The 17,154-nt window shown below is 47.4% G+C and overlaps 1 pseudogene; it reads right to left on the bottom strand.

The window, feature by feature from the left end:
* Positions 1-1,063: 1,063 nt before the first annotated feature.
* LOC125508982 lies at positions 1,064-16,234 on the bottom strand (annotated as a pseudogene).
* Positions 16,235-17,154: the final 920 nt, after the last annotated feature.

Below are 17,154 nucleotides of genomic sequence, written 5' to 3'. Positions count from 1 at the left end.
CTAAAATTTTAGAAATCACATCACTTTTAAAAATTTGGTTCATTTGGTTGAAGGAGGGACAGAGTGTGCCCTAAGGGTCACAAATTTGCATCCCTAGGCCTCATCAAGGAGTTTTGCTAGGTAGGGGTTTCTTCGATCACATCGTCCTGATCCAGCGATGCCAAGGCCAGTCAGACAATTGTCGGGTGACTAAAAACAAACAGTGTGAGATTTGCTATTTGGGCCTGCCGACATATAAAGCTAGCATATGCTTAATTCATCCCCTCACCTTCTACCTTGGAACATAAAAAACATGATTCTCACAAGCATTAGCAAGGAATAGTGGAGCATGGTGATCTAAGGATAAAAAACAACATCAAGCTTATATAGAAACAAAAGAAACCCCTACCAAGAAAAACTCGACCGAGAAATTATCTTGCCACAAATGAACCGAATCAGCGTAAGAGTCATCTATGGATGGAATGGTGTTACCAAAAATGAAGCAAAACAACAGAATTTTCATGAGGGTGTGAAGATTTTGCTAGAATGAATGTATAGATGATGCAAAATCAAGTATTCATAGGCTAAAACGAATCATATATACTGCTGGATGTAAAATTGGGACTTGAAGAGAGGCACGCATGCGCGCGCGCGTACACACACACGCACAACCAGTTAAGAAAAGTATAGAGCTAACTGCAACAAGGAACATGAACAGTGTCCCTGCAAAAAAAAGGAGCATAAACAGTGTCACTGATTTTTCAAAAGTAAAGTATCAACAATTTGCGATTCATGGTGGCAGCTTATCTCATTTATCCCCATAAAAACCCACTCTTTCGCAAGTACATGCAGGAATCAGCAATGCACAGTATCATGATCTTCAGCTAAACATTTCACTCCAGCAAAACCAATTCAATTCACCATCCACTGCTGCCACGCTTCCATACAGAACAGGATGTGAGTTTCACTAAACTCAAAATAAGTAGCCACTAGCCAGTAACATGTTTTGCTGTAAGCTGCTGCTGCTGCTACTGTCCATGGATTACATGAAAATAGAAGGCACCATAATTCGAAGTTTAGCGCTTTAGTCTGAGAATGCAAAATAAAAAAGTGCTTGAGATTCTGCATGACATCTCTCTGCAGTGGGCATGCACAGCATGGTCACTTCAGTTCCATCACCTTCCTGCATGAATCAGTTCAATACAACATTTTAAAAGAAGGATTGAATTCTAATTTATTTTAAAAGAGGGCTAAAATTCTAGGCAACACCTAGAATTACTCAAGAAAGAACAAGATGAAAGGTGAATCCATTACCAGAATAATTTCTCAATGTCTTTGTTTTCTGGGTCCAACTCTAAAGCTCGCAAGAGTGCTTCATAAGCTCCGCCATATGCCTAAGGCACACGCACATCAGAATCAGATAACAGATACAACAGATGCAATGAAATTGTCAGTTTGAACTCCATCTCCCAGTGCACCTTCATGAACATTAGAGCTGCTCCTTGCCGATAGTGCGCCTTTGCCCACTTTGGGCAAATTATCTTGCATTCAGTTGCATCATCATAATCCCTTTGTCACCCATGCGAAGCCAGCAGAGGCTCCTGTTTGATAACAACTTAGGATCGAAGTTATCCATCTTCAGTGCCTGCAACAGACAAAACAGTGCAAAATAGCTGTTGGAAATGCTGCGCAGTTTAGACCCAGCGGTGTGTCATTTGTTTCATAAGTACATGAAACAAAAAATGAAGCTGTGACAAAAAGAGCAACTCCGACCTGAAATTCCTCCCAGTGAAATGGAAGACCAAGATGAATGTGTATTCATTCTCTTTTTTTTCACACAATTATCACGATTTTTGTTACCCCTAGCTTTGGCGTGAAACTTAATTAAGTCTACACTGTGTAGCTAAAACCCCATCCCCATATTGCTATGAGATGCGCACATTAGTAGTGAGTAGTGACTTATCTTTCAACAGGTGAGTCAGTTGATAAATGGTCAATATTTATCCATTGCCAAGGTGTGAACTAATGTTAATGATAAACCAACCAAATCATGTGGACTTAAACCTTGTGTATTCGTCAGTTTAGTCATAGCAGAAAATAAACGCCGCATAGTCAGCTGAGTAGATAAGTTTGTTAGAAAGTTTTTTTTGCTTAGAAGTAGTCCACACCCCGCACGAGCTGGATCGTGGGATGGCGCGATCGTAGTGGCTCGGCGTGGCTGTTTTCTCGGGCCGTTAGTGGCCTCGTTCCCTTTCTGTAACTGAATAAGAGGAGAAGAAGGAATGCAGAAAAGTTGCTAGTGTTCGCAACGCAAAACGGTCTTCTGAGTATTCTTGCGAGTGCGTGTGTGTGATCGGTGCTTACAATTGGCATCAGAGCCGTTAGTACGATCCGGCGGTCATGGCCGGAAGCAAGGAGCCCCGGAAGGGCTCCGGCAAGGGATCGCGTAAGGACTCCGCTGGCGGGTCCCGAACTCCGTCGCCGACGCGTGGGCGCACGCTCTCGCGGTCTCCCAGGGCTAGGCATAGTCGCACCGTGCGTGGGCGCGAGGTCGCCGCGCCGGTGGTGCAGAGACGGGAGGTGGCCCTCCCAACGGTGTTTCCAACACTGACCCGGAGCAACTACGGCAGCTAGTCTCTCCTGATGAGAGCCATCCTGCAGACTCGCGGGCTGTGGGACGCCGTCACCACTGGAACCGCCGACTACCACGACGACCACACCGCCCTGGAGGCCGTCCTCCGGGCGGTGCCAGAGGAGATGCTCGCGGTCCTCTCCACGAAGGAGACGGCGAAGCAGGCCTGGGATGCCGTCAAGACCATGCGGATGGGCTCGGCCACTGTGCGCGAGGCCAAGGCCCAGGGCCTTCGTTGAGAATTCGAGGATATCCGTTTCAAGCCCGGCGAGAACGTCGACGACTTTGCGATGAGGCTCACCGGGCTCATCAACAACCTCTCCATCCATGGTGATCCCGTCGGGGACGCGCGTGTGGTACGTAAGTTCCTTCGAGTTGTGCCCCGCAAATACGCTCAGGTGGCACTCTCCATCGAGACGTTGGTCGACCTCGACACCCTGACGGTGGAGGGGCTGACCGGACGGCTCAAGGTGGCGGAGGAACGCCTTGACCAAGACGGCGGAGGCGAGGATGCCGGTCGCCTTCTGATGACCCTGGAGGACTGGCGCGCGTACGAGAAGCGTACGGCGAACAACGGCACAAGCGGCAGCAACACGTCAGGTGCACAGGCGCGCAGACGAGGGCGTGGCCGCGGACGTGGCTGCGGCGGTGGACGCGGCGGAAAAGGCAAATCCCCTGCTGGCACTGACGCCGGTGGTGGGAAGAACGGCGGCGGCGACGCGGATCGTGACAAGTGTCACTACTGCGGCTTCGCAGGCCACTGGGCCCGGGACTACCGCAAGAAGAAACGCGAGGAGGAACAGGCCCTCCTTGCACAAGGCCAAGCAGGCGAGGACGACGATCCGGGTCTACTGATGATCGAGGAGGCCTCCCTGACAGCCGCGGCCGTCACGCCGCGTGCTGGAGCGAGGGAGGAGGTCGTCTTCCTCAACGAATCGCGCGCCCGCGTGGAACTGCGCCGCGCTCCCGGAGATCAGGACGCGGCCTAGTACCTCGACACAGGTGCGTCGAACCACATGACCGGCGACGAGGCAGCGTTCGCCGAGCTGGACAAGGGCATTCGTGGCTCGGTCAGGTTTGGGGACGGCTCGCTCATGTCAATCCACGGGCAGGGCACCGTCCTGTTCGCCGCAACTGACGACGGGCACCGTGCACTCACCAACGTGTACTGGATCCCGCGGCTGAAGAGCAACATCGTGTCCATCGGGCAGCTTGACGAGAACGGCTGTCCTACGCACGTCGAAGCCGGTGTCATGACAGTGCGCGATCGCCAGCACCGCATCCTGGCAAGAGTGCCGCGCACCCGCAACAGGCTCTACATCGCCCGTCTACAGCTCGCCAACCCCGTTTGCCTTGCTGCGCACTCCGGGGACGAGGCGTGGTGCTGGCACGCGCGCTTCGGGCACCAACACTTCGACGGCCTCGAGCGGCTGGCACGTCAGAACATGGTGAAGGGCATGCCTCTCTTCCACCACTCCGAGCAGGTTTGCGACGCCTGCCTAGTGGGCAAGCAACGGCGAGCGCCTTTCCCTCAGCAGGCTAACTACCGTGCCACCGAGCCGCTTGAACTTGTGCATGGTGATCTTTGCGGGCCTATCTCGCCGCCCACTCCGGGCGGCAAGCGTTACTTCCTGTTGCTTGTGGATGATAACAGCAGGTTCATGTGGTTGTACCTGCTCCGGAGCAAGGACGAGGCAGCCGAGGCGATCCAGCGCTTCCAGGCACACGCAGAGCGCGAGACGGGGCGAAAGCTGCGCACTTTCCGCCCTGACCGAGGCGGGGAGTTCAACTCCGGCGAGTTCAGCGCATATCTCGCTGACCTTGGGGTCCAGAGGCACCTCACCGCGCCATACTCTCCCCAACAGAATGGCGTGGTGGAGAGGCGCAACCAAACCGTCGTCGGGACGGCTCGGTGCATGCTCAAGGCGATGGGAGTGCCACCGCAATTTTGGGGCGAGGCCGTGTCCACGGCCGCGTTCGTGCTCAATAGGGCATACTCCAGAAGCGTACCAGGCAAGGCGCCGTTCGAGGCCTGGCATGGCAGGAAGCCCTCCGTCGACTTCTTGCGCGTGTTCGGAAGTGTGGCGCATGTCAAGAACACGCGCCCACACCTCTCCAAGCTTGAGGACCGGAGCAGAGCCATGGTGATGATCGGGTACGAGCCAGGGAGCAAGGCGTACCGGCTCTACGACCCGGTGGGCAAGCGAGTCCATGTCTCTCGTGATGTCGTCTTTGACGAGACGCGAGCATGGGACTGGGAGAAGAGTAACACGGACTGGGCAGGTATGAGCTTTACAATTGAGCCCATGTCAATTCTCACCGGCGGTCCGGCATCTACGGCACGCTCCCCCTCGTCGCCTGGCGCCCCGCGATCACCCGCTCAGTCCGCGTCCCCGTCAAGCACGCCATCCACGACATCAGCATCGGCCAGGGGCGACGACGACACCCCAGCGGCGACCACTACCGCGCCCACGGTGCCCCCGGCTCCTGCGCGCACGACCGGCAACCTCGCGCCGGTGCACCCGATGAGGACGCGCGGCAAGGACGACATCTTCCTCCCCAACCCTCGCTACATGGACACGCCTGCGAAGGCGGCTCGGAACGCGCCTCCTCCAGGGCTGGAGGAGTTCGACGACACTGACGGCGAGATCAACGACGACGAACTCGTCGACGAGCTGCACTTCACGCTGGGCGAGGAGCCCGGCTCCTTTGAGGAGGCAAAAGGTGAGACGTGCTGGCAGCACGCGATGATGGAGGAGATGAACTCCATTGAAGCCAACCAGACCTGGGAGCTCGTGGACCTGCCCGCTGGTCACCATCCGATCGGTCTCAAATGGGTATACAAGACCAAGAAAGATGCTCACGGTGCGGTAGTGAAGCACAAGGCGAGGTTGGTGGCGAAGGGATATGTTCAGAAGCACGGCGTCGACTACGACGAGGTGTTCGCGCCGGTGGCCAGGCTCGAGTCCGTCCGCCTCCTGCTCGCTCTGGCCGCGCGCGCGAGCTGGACTGTGCACCACATGGACGTAAAGTCCGCCTTCCTCAACGGCGAGCTAGAAGAGGAGGTCTACGTGGTGCAGCCACCAGGGTTCATGGCTACCGGCGAAGACTCGAAGGTACTCAAGCTCAGAAAGGCCCTGTACGGGCTAAAGCAGCCCCGCGGGCATGGAACGCCAAGCTGGACGCGAGTCTGGGCTCGCTTGGGTTCAGCCGGTGTCCGTCTGAACACGCGGTGTACGCCAGGTGCACGGCGTCCTCGCGCTTGGTCGTTGGCGTCTACGTCGATGATCTGATCATCACTGGCTCAGACGAGGAGGAGATCGATGGCTTCAAGAAGGAGATGCAGGCACTCTTCGACATGAGCGATCTGGGACGGCTCCACTGCTATCTTGGAATCGAGGTGAGGCAGCACAATGGCGGCATCGACCTTGGTCAGGCCGCGTACGCTGCCAAGATCCTCGACAAGGCGGACATGACGGGTTGCAACCCCTGTCACACGCCCATGGAGCCGCGCTTCAAGCTGAGCAGGGTGAGCCCGGCACAGCCAGTGGACGCCACCGATTACAGGAGCATCGTGGGCATGCTCCGCTACCTCGTCCACACCAGGCCAGATCTTGCTTTCTCCGTCGGGTACGTCTCCCGGTTCATGCAGGAGCCCACGACGGAGCACATGGCGGCAGTGAAACATGTTCTGCGCTATGTGGCCGAGACTTTGCACTGGGGAGTGCGGTACACGCGCGGTGACCACGATGTGCCTTTGATCGGCTACAGCGACAGCGATCTGGGCGGCGATGTGGACAACCGCAGGAGCACCACCGGCGTCGCCTTCTTCCTTGGCAGCAACCTGGTCAGCTGGCAATCACAGAAGCAGAGGGTGGTGGCCCTCTCCTCATGCGAGTCGGAGTACATGGCCGCCACCACGGCGGCATGCCAAGGTATATGGCTCGCACGGCTGCTGGGAGAAATAAAGGACGAAGAACTGAAGGCGGCGGTGCTCAACATCGACAACAAGTCGGCCATCTCACTGAGTAAGAACCCTGTTTACCATGGCCGGAGCAAACACATTGAAATCAGGTATCATTTTATCCGGGAGTGCGTGGAGAACGGGAAGATCCAGATCGAGTTCGTTCGGTCCGGAGATCAACTTGCCGATGTGCTCACCAAGGCACTTGGGCGAGTCAAGCTTCAGGAGCAGCGCATGAAGATCGGGATGGTGGAGCTCGACGAAGCACACAAGGCTTAGGGAGTGATTGTGGACTTAAACCTTGTGTATTCGTCAGTTTAGTCTTAGCAGAAAATAAACGCTGCATAGTCAGCTGAGTAGATAAGTTTGTTAGAAAGTTTGTTTTGCTTAGAGGTAGTCCACACCCTGCATGAGCTGGATCGTGGGATGGCGCGGTCGTAGTGCCTCGGCGTGGCTGTTTTCTCGGGCCGTTAGTGGCCTCGTTCCCTTTCTGTAACTGAATAAGAGGAGAAGAAGGAATGCAGAAAAGTTGCTAGTGTTCGCAACGCAAAACGGTCTTCTGAGTATTCTTGCGAGTGCGTGTGTGTGATCGGTGCTTACAAATCAATGCTAATGATAAATTAACTAAATCGTAATGGAGGTTCCACTGGTATATGTACCTGTGTGTAGAGCACTGATGCATTTAGATAACTTTGCTTCTTAAATGCTTCATCTGCTTGGAGTTTCAGCTCGGACATCCTCTTTTTCACAAAATTGTCATCCTGGGAAATTCATAAGAGCTTAAGTCTGGTGCGTGAGGGAGAAACAGCACTCTAGCCAGATATCAAGGTGAAGTGAACAAATACCAGAAACAGTTCTAGTTAATTCAAGATTTCACAATCCCACTTGCAACACTGATAGGAAATGAAGTAAGAGAGCTATTTAAATAAAATGAATTGGTCGACCTGTTATTTTGAAACAAAATCAGAATTAACAGATTACCATTGGAGCAAAGCAGGTTATCAAATAAAGCATCATTAAAATAAAATGAATTTTCAGGAAGAGAGTTAGACAACAATGCAAATGCAATAAAACACATGCAGATTCGACGAGTATCCTATATGAATTTTTTATGTATGAAGTTTTGGTTAAACATCGAGTTGACACCAATACTCTTCAGAGTTAGCATGAACAAAATAGTCATAAGTGCGCAAGAAAATATGCTAGTGACATACCTCAAGTTGCTTGATTTCCATCTTCACATGACTAATGATTCCATCAACGCTCCAATTTGCCACAGTTGAAACAGGAGAGGTGAAAGGAAAGAGAATCTCAACGTCTTCCCGTGTACCATACTCAACAGCCAACTCTATTGGCAACCTACCAAACTGTAGAGAAACAAGGAAAGCTTTACAAAAGCAGTATTTGCTTGTATGGTATTTAGGATATTGTTTATTTGATTTCCTAACTAAATGAAATCCTTGTTAGCAGTCTTCTCAGTGAATGTGATGTACTCCATACAAGAAATGTCTAGGTGCACTAGGCCTGCCTAATTCTTCTTTGTTGCGGAACATGGTGGCCCTTCCGGTAGAGAGGCATGTGAAGATTATACAATCTATAGTGACAATTTATGTCTCCTGTTTCATGTTTACTTTTGCTCCGGCTTATTATCCATCTTGGCATTATGGATTGGTTCTATTTACATGCCAAGCTAATTTGTACGTATATGTGAACTTTGTCTTTTTACCAAAGTATATATGATGTTTTCATTGATTATTGATTAATATAAGGTTATGTTTGTACGAGTATAATGTATTTCATGAGCCCATATATTTCTAATATTTCCCGGGCCTCCTTCCCGTCGGTAGTGGTGGACGTTACTGCCGGCTCACCTCCTCCTTTATTTCTTGAGGACTACTTGTTCTTTCTGCTGCTGCTAATCTCTATTCCCGTGCAGTGCACAACTCTGCCAAATCCAAGGTATAAATTGATTTGCTGCCCTATCTGTTCAGGTTCCTCCCTTTCTTATGGTTCATTGGTTTCCTGTGAAGGCGGCTCATGGCGTCAGTGGTGACGGTGGAAATATGATGTTAATACTCACTATTCATGACTAAACTTTGCCTCTCTGATGTCAATTCCAGGTAATGTGCAAATATGATGTCAGTGCCTAGACGGAACACTTTAGGTAATTTATCCCTCGTGAAAATTATCCATGTTAATACTCATGTTCATGACTAAACTTTGCCTCTCTGATGTCATCATCTTTTTAGTAGTTTACAAGACAACCAACACAGATCACAAGAATAAATTTCATCTATCTTGCTATCAGTGGCTCTAAAGAAGACATGTTAGGCAACTGAACTGGTGTGGATGCTTGAATTGATGGACTTAAGGTCCTCCGGAGCCCTATATATACATCTGAATAACCTTTTTACAATTTCTTATTGAAAACTATGTATCTTTATATGCTCATCACAGTCTCAGTAGTTGGCCATAAATTAGTGGTTTCAATTTATCAATCTAGCTGCATGGTCTCTCTGAAATTAGCATGATAAAGCTCCAATGTGCATATTTAAAGTACCTTTTGCCTTATAGACTTGTAGTGTGCAGAACTGCAGATGAATGCAACTTCTTCTGATTGAAGTGGACAAGTTCCGAAGAAAGGTTATTTTTTTGTTAATGTGCTCCTCTTTTATTTAATATACTCCCATGACAGAAATGGTGCCGGAGAGTTTCCACGTTAATGCTAAACACTGACTGTAAGTCATCTATCTCCCTGTTTTGTTACCTAAGCGTTTGACGCTATAGAAGCTTTCCTTCTTCTGTACAGATGATTATTTTTGTGTAACCAGTCTAAATATTCAAGTGATTTTATTGGTGAAGTAAGACGAGTCCTCTGTGCTTGAAATTATTGAATTTCCAGATGTAGTGATGCTTTCTTGTTTCCTGGTATTTATAAGCAAGATTTGGAAGCGATTTCATCTGCACGTACATGACCGTAGTTGCTATATTTTCAGCTCTAGAGGATCTATTTTTTCTATAGTAATTGTCATTGGCAGTGGAATTCTTAGTTTCACTCGACCATGCCCAAAGGGTCCACAATATTGACAATTTTTACATGCTCATACGTGTTTCAATTGTTTTTCTTTTGGAGAAATTCATTTCAATATCTTTTAGTACCCTTTTCCCGTCTTGAGGAAGCACTACATAAACTGGTACCAAGATAGCCGAACCAGTATTCCATAGGGTTCATGACGTTGCATCCAATAACAAGTGAAATACCAAGATTTGCGCAGATTCTGTGTTAGTAGATATTCTTTTATGAGATTCATGCTAATTTTCAGGTCTTGCATAGCTTCGATCCAAAATCATAATAATTTCTAGTGGAAAGAGGGTGTGTGATTAGGTGACCAAAGCTTATCAGGGCCTGTTGTGACGTTGTTGCAACAGCTGTTGCGGAAATTCCACATGCATGGTATGCTGAAAGGGGGATGTGCTGCAAGGCGATTAAGTTGGGTAACGCCAGGGTTTTCCCAGTCACGACGTTGTAAAACGACGGCCAGTGAATTGTAATACGACTCACTATAGGGCGAATTCTCTCCTTGCCTCGTTGATAGTACTACTATTGCATTAACTTTCAGGTAGATTGAAATTACATAAATTTATATACAATACTACTGTTTTAAGTTTTAGGTAAATGAGATTAAGCAAAATTATATATAATATTACTATTGCATTAGCATCGAGATAAAATACTCCATGTAATGGCATCAAACCCTAACATTCCACAATAAAAAAGACGGGCGCAGCAACGCGCGCTGCGCCCGTCTACTTTTTCAATGGAATAATTGGGATTCTCATAAATATAAGATAAATGAAACATAGAAATTCAATTACATAAAGATATGTTGTATCATTTAATAAACAAAAAAGGATATCTTATGCTAATGTATTAGGCAGTTGCACTAAGGTTGTCACGTTATAACAGTACCATAAACAAATTAGGTTGATCTCAAACTAATGTACTCCGTCTTACTTTAGGCGAAACTAATGTAGAACAATAAACTTTATTCTTGCAAAGTACTCCCTCCATACTAAATCTGCGACACTTGATATGGAATGGAGGGAGTAGTGAACTATGTTAACAAAAGATGTGAAAAACATGGATGCAGCCAGTAAATAAATAAATGGATAAATAATCACAATTGGCACATGATATACATGTATTAACAATGTATGGTTGCATCAGAGGAAAATATCCTCCACATTATAACTGCAAACCAACAAAGGAGTATATTTAAGAGAAATGCTTATTGTTAAAATGGCCATGCTCATACTGTGTCATGGGTTGAATACAAATTGAAAAGTCTTCCGCGAGCTCCATGTCTCATGTTTTGAAAATGTGCAATTCTTTTTTTCTTTGGCATGCAAAGAAATCGAAGTCGTGCTACTCCATCCACCACAACAACCAATTTAGAATACACAACGGACAACAGCATGCCTTTCTCAAGCTAGTTTGCCAGAAAATGGAGCGGATAAGATAAATTTAGTAGTTGTAAGCCTGTAAGTTAAAAAACAAATTGAACTGTGTTCAATTGTGATGGACTTCATACGAGGCAAAGCTCAGGCATACCCTAATATCTCGGAGCACTTGGATAAGCTAGTGTGGTCCACGATGGCATATTATCTTGTTATCCTGTTTATACAACCTCATATTCTTATCTTGAACCACTTGTAAGTTGGCAGGGATTGAAATTTACATATACACAGAATACGTTGGTTGTAGGTAAACATCATCCTATCTATGCAATAGTGCTTTTAAAGACTACTGCTCTGCGTCCTCTTTTTCTTATGTTTATCACGTGTTTCTAATTCCCTCTCTTGGTTTTTCATGGCATCTTACATTGACTTATATTCTTCTGCTATGTCTGACAATAGTTCCTGCAAAAATGTGTACTACATTATATCAGGTAAAATCATTTGTAAAAATGAGCAAAGAGTGTCTAGTTCCGCTGTAAAAGGTGGCTACTATTTTAATGGCCAAAAAACATGAGATTACAATGTAATGAAGCCAAAAAATAAATAACTTAATGTAGCACACATCTTACATGAAAATATGAAATGAAACTGCAAAATGTTACAGAAATCAAGTAGCCAAGATGTGCAAGAAGCAATGAAATATTTTGGAGGCGAAGCCGAAATGAAATGGGAGCGAAAAAGCACCTCTCGACGGATCAAAACATATATTATCTTCCATACATGCTAACTACTTACATGGATGATTCATAAGCATCGGAAATTTAAAGAAAGAAAAACATACATGTAATATCCGCATATTCATGTAGTGCAGCTTCTTAAGAGCCTTCTTTCTTGGGTCGAAAGCTTCTGAATAGCCTACGGTGATCTAAATTTCCCATAAGTAGCAGACATGAAATTTGCTTCAAAAAAAATCACAATTAAGAGTCTATAGTACAGCTCGAGCAACAAACCAGTGGTTCCGTATAGCGTCATGAAATAAGAGTACCCTTGCTGAAGATACAGTCAAACAAAAAGTAGTTTTACTGAATCAATTGTCCAGTTTAGAGTTAACATATGTACTGCAATAACCAAGCATCAACTGCAGCAGCTGAACGTTTGTGAACAAATAACTTATAACTACACATGAGGAAGCAAATCTGCATGAACTCCCAGCGGGCACCATCAAATTTTACAGATTAAGTGATCATCTCCCAGGGAATATGTATAGAAAGGACACATCAGCTCCACCATAACTCAGTGCTCTGAATCTGTTTCAACCCACCGGACCCAGTGTTTAATTAACTAAGAAATACCAACTTAAATTTATTCTTTGCCTACCAAGAAGATGAGTCTATGAAGATTTGTACCTACTTGTAAACCTTCGTTGGCCTAACATGTAGAGAAACAAAAGAAAAAAATTGGGAGAAACTTAATGAACATAAATACCAGGCCAACTTGTTAACCAACCAAGAGAGACAGAGAGAGATATGAGGTTGTGAGATCCGATTCAAATTTCTTGAAGTCTCTAATATACTGATCACCTTCTGTTGACATCTAGTACAAATGATCTATAAAAAAAGAAGTCAGATGCAGAATAATTGGAAGTTGCACATGAAGGAACCTATCTTTACAGCCATTCCAGACCCTCGAAGTGACGCACGCCCTAAGCCCCTCCCAATTGAAACTGCTCAGATATCTGTACGTACCTCCGGCTGGTTGCTCGACATGGTGGATCTGGCAACGGCGCGCTCGAGAACTCCAGATATGGCTTCAAAACTCGAACACATGCTTCAGGTATGTAGTGCGCCACTGATTTGGGGATGGAGCTCAGCGCCGACTCAAGAAAAAGATGCTCCCTGCTTCACCTTTATGGAATACCGGAGAAAGAGGACAGCGGCGAGTAGGCGTAGACGGAGACGCCACTCCCACGGGGCGGTTGAGGGGCTGCGAGATGAAGACATGGCGGCGGCACACCTAGGGTTGGCGAGGGTAGGTCGTGCGTGAGAGTCAGAGACCGAAAGGAGCGTCGTGGGGTGTGGCTGCACGGAAGGAGACTCGTAGAAGCCCATCAGGCCCAATTTCACACCAGGCGTCCAAAATAGTCACTGGAGCAGCGGCCCAGCAAGGAAACACTAGGTTTTAGCGAACACAACGATTCCAAACGGGATTAAGAGTAAATCTGACGGCCGAAAACGCCCAAAACTGATGATCCAAAGGATGAAAGTGCTAATAGTTTGAGAGGGCTGAAAAGGTGCTCAGTTTTAATGTATCTAAATATTCAACATTAAGAAATAAGCTATGTTTTAGACATGATCAATGCAAACCGTTATTGATGGACTACCCTCATATTAGGTCAATGTAATGGTAGTCTCGCATCTATACATACCTGACCAAATTAAGGACACGGCGCAAAGGGGGAAAGGTGAAACGATAACAAGCTTATACAAATATGGCAACTTAGCACAGCATTTTATTTTTCTTTTGCAGATAGCATCACGTAGGCCTATTTACAGCATAACTCTTCCGTTTGTCGCATACCAATACAGGATAGGTCTACGTAAACTACAAAGCCAAGCCAGAGACAAGAATATGTGACAAAAAGAGCATTCTCACCCTGTCAAAAACATTTGGGTTTGCACCAGCTTCCAACAAGCACTTAATAGCTTCAGTTAAGCCCTTCTCTGCAGCCGTCAGCAAAGGATCATAATAAGGAACAACACCGCTCACATTAGCTCCACCCTGTCAGAAAAAGGCGTAGAAGAAAGTCAATCATACAATTGTGTGGTCGTTGATACAAAGATAACTAAATCAAACGTCAGTTTTATAGAAATCTTACATTCCTACTGCAATATAAATAGGGATACTGTACCTGAATCAATAGCTTCACACAGGACACGAAAGATCTGTCTAATGCCATGTTTAAAGGTCCAAGTATACGAGTAACAATGTTGGGCTGGAAAAAAAAAGAACTTCATTTTCATGGCGGAATAAGCAATTCTAAGAGAAAAATGGAGTTTGTGTGGAAAGGAGATGAGCTTCTTTGTGGGATTACAACTTATATAGTGATATGTGATATGTCCCTTTGCTTCAACTGATTTTTCAGAGTTGTTGGGTGGGTTATTGAAACCACCATGTCTGGTTTGGTCGTTTTTTGAAGGTTACCAATATTTGCCACACTTTTTCCTAACATATCTAAGGTTACATGATGAAAATGAATGTTATACTTTGCAAACCTAAGAATCCTACCACACTATTTCTGAGTCAGTGACACAAGCGACCCAAGTTGCAGGTGGTGACTAACTAAAACTTTTGGCATGGCATGGTTAGTCACCAACCAAAAAGACCTACAGGTGAGAACAATTGGGGAAAGTAGCAAAACCCAGAAAAGGGGAGAATTTGGAGTTAAAGACAACATATCAACAAAGAGTTTTGATAGTACATCTGACTTGTGCTCCAAAAGGATCTTGACAATACTAGGAAATCCTCTAAGAGTAGCATCCATGAGTGGTGTCCCAAGTTGTGACATTGCATGGACATTAGCTCCCCTCGCAAGAAGAAACTTCACTATTTCATAGTACCCTGAAGAGAAGAAAGAAAAAGGTCATAACAGTATTATCAGTACATGAACAAAATCGTTTTTGCGCAACAAAGTTTCAGTAACTGGTGGGGGAATGGTTTTTGTTGGTTCACATTTCTCTGAATATGAATACCGTAACCAGTTAACATAAGAAGGCAGTAACATACTCAATACGTATCTGAGAGCAGAAAATTAGGAATCACTCTTGATCCTCTAAAGGTTCTTCTCTGTCAGAAACTAAAAGTACATCTATGTCTTGTGGAAGCACCTTAGAGTGCCTAGAAGCTAAACAATCTGCTTCTTCTTTTCACTAACCTAGAGCACTCTTATTTCAATACATACGAAGAAACTCCGTGAAAGCCAGCTATCACTCCTATGAGACGGCTAACTCATAATTAAGGTTGATCACTCTACAGATGCCGATGAACATGAGAAAGAAATAAGATCAGGCTACTTTTAATTTATGGCAAGAAGAAAATTGTTTATATTAGGCTAGCTTAGCACTTGGTAAAGTAAACCCACTTTTATCACCCTTGTAGGTCAAGCACAAGAACAATTTTGAGAAAGGAAAGTGAAGTTGCATTTCATACCATGAACTATAGCCATATGAAGAAGGGTGATTTTTCCACGTCGCTGATGCAGATCAGCGCCATGATCCAGAAGGTACCTGACGGCGGGAAGGTGGCCATACATGATGGCATGTGACATGGGCATAAACTCTAGCATTAAGACACACACAAGTCACTGGAATTAGTTCATGATCAGGTCATAAAACTATATATGCTTTAGTATCGGGAAAGGCGTCCACGAATTACCCTGAGCGGTGTCAGGCATGTCGACGTCCATCTTGACCTCCTCGACAAGATACCGGTAGATCGGCAGCTTGCCGCCGCCGCCCGCGGCGTGTAGCGCGTTCATGCCCATGTAGGTGGTGTTGGCCACCGTCGTCCGGATCCCATGCCCCTGCACGTCCAGCTCCTTTGCAATCTCTGAATTTCACACAAAAAAGGGGGACACTTTCAGTCAGGAATCGTGACAAGAACCCAGTACTGCAGTGCATATATGGTGCAGTCAGAATCAGTAGGAACACAAAGGGGGCAATTTTAGTTACCAACCATGGCAAGAACGTAGTATATATATACACTACGCTGCAATCAGAATCAGGAAGACAGCGTCCAATCAAAACGTAGTACGGTATATACTATGCTGCTGCCTGGTTCTTCAGTAGTTGGTCAAGAAGCAAATGGACGCAGGACACCATGGAGGGAGAGGGGGAGGGGAGTGGGGATTTGGTTAAGATGCGGGCCTTACTCTTGATCTCGCGGACGTCGCCGTTGTGGGCGGCTTCGAGGAACCTGGCCTCCGGCGGCCACCGGCCGCGCTCTGCACGGCAAGCGGAACGAACGATGAGACAGCGTGGCGGGCGGAGCCGTACGACAGAACTGAGGGTGTTTGTCGGTTACCTTCGCCGTGGAGGACCTCGTACAGGCGAGGCAGCGGCCATTCCCGCATCCCCATCCTCCTCCCTCTCCCTTTTTCTTCGCCGGCGGTCGGGGTGGCGGTGGCGGTGGCGGTGGAGGACGGGAGCTTCTGGAGTGGGTGGAGGGGTGGGGAATAAAAAGGGCGGGAGAGAGAGAGCAGGTGGAAGACGCAATGGGATGCCGACACGTGCCCAAACACGGGCCGTACGATCTGACACTCCTGCCAGGAGAAGCACGGCCTCTTCCTTTATGTTTTGATTTTTGAAATTTGAATTCAAACTTCACAATCTTCCTCTTCGACGGCGATTAGAGCAAACCTAGCAAGTCATCATATTGGCCCTCCATATGGATATCGTAAACGATCCTAGCTGGGCGACCCGCTACGGCTTCGGCCAACCACGTGCGCTATCGGATCAAAACAACATCATGTATATGGCCGAACCTCCGCACACGCCAATGCTTCTGTAGGACCCACGCGCCACTCAACCCTCCCTCAATCTTATCTCTTCCCGGTCAGTCACTCCTTACCTTTTCTTCGTCGGCGGCCATGGGTGATCTCCATCCCTCTTTCCACGACGCTAGTGCGGGTGGCCGCAGTCATGAGCTTTGTTCGATGCCTCGCCCCGAGTTGTAGGAAGATGTTGGAGGTGGGGGCAACGCTGCATGGAAGCTGTCGTCGTGATGCTGTAGAGAAGATGAGGGGTGAGGGGCGATGCTGCAAGGGGAGCCTCGATGCTGCTGATTGTTGTGTGTCAGCGCAAGGGACGGTGACCTATGTTGACGACCATGTGGATTGTGGCGGCGACAGTAACCAGTTGTGGCTGCAACCCTCAACGCGGAGGAGCTACACTGTGGCAGCCGAGGAGCTGCGATGGGCGGGCCCCATGCTACAAGTGCTAACGGTGGATACTACATCCGGAGACGAGGGGAGCTGCAACCACGCAAAGGCCGAGAGCTGCGACAGAGACGATGCCCCCGTGCTACAACCATTGATGGCAGAAGCAAGATCCGACGTATGCAAAAG

This window comes from Triticum urartu, chromosome 1, assembly GCF_003073215.2.
Source record: "Triticum urartu cultivar G1812 chromosome 1, Tu2.1, whole genome shotgun sequence".
NCBI classification, from domain to species: Eukaryota; Viridiplantae; Streptophyta; class Magnoliopsida; order Poales; family Poaceae; genus Triticum; species Triticum urartu.
Note: the sequence above shows the minus strand (reverse complement) of the source record. Positions and strands in the feature narration are given on the sequence as shown.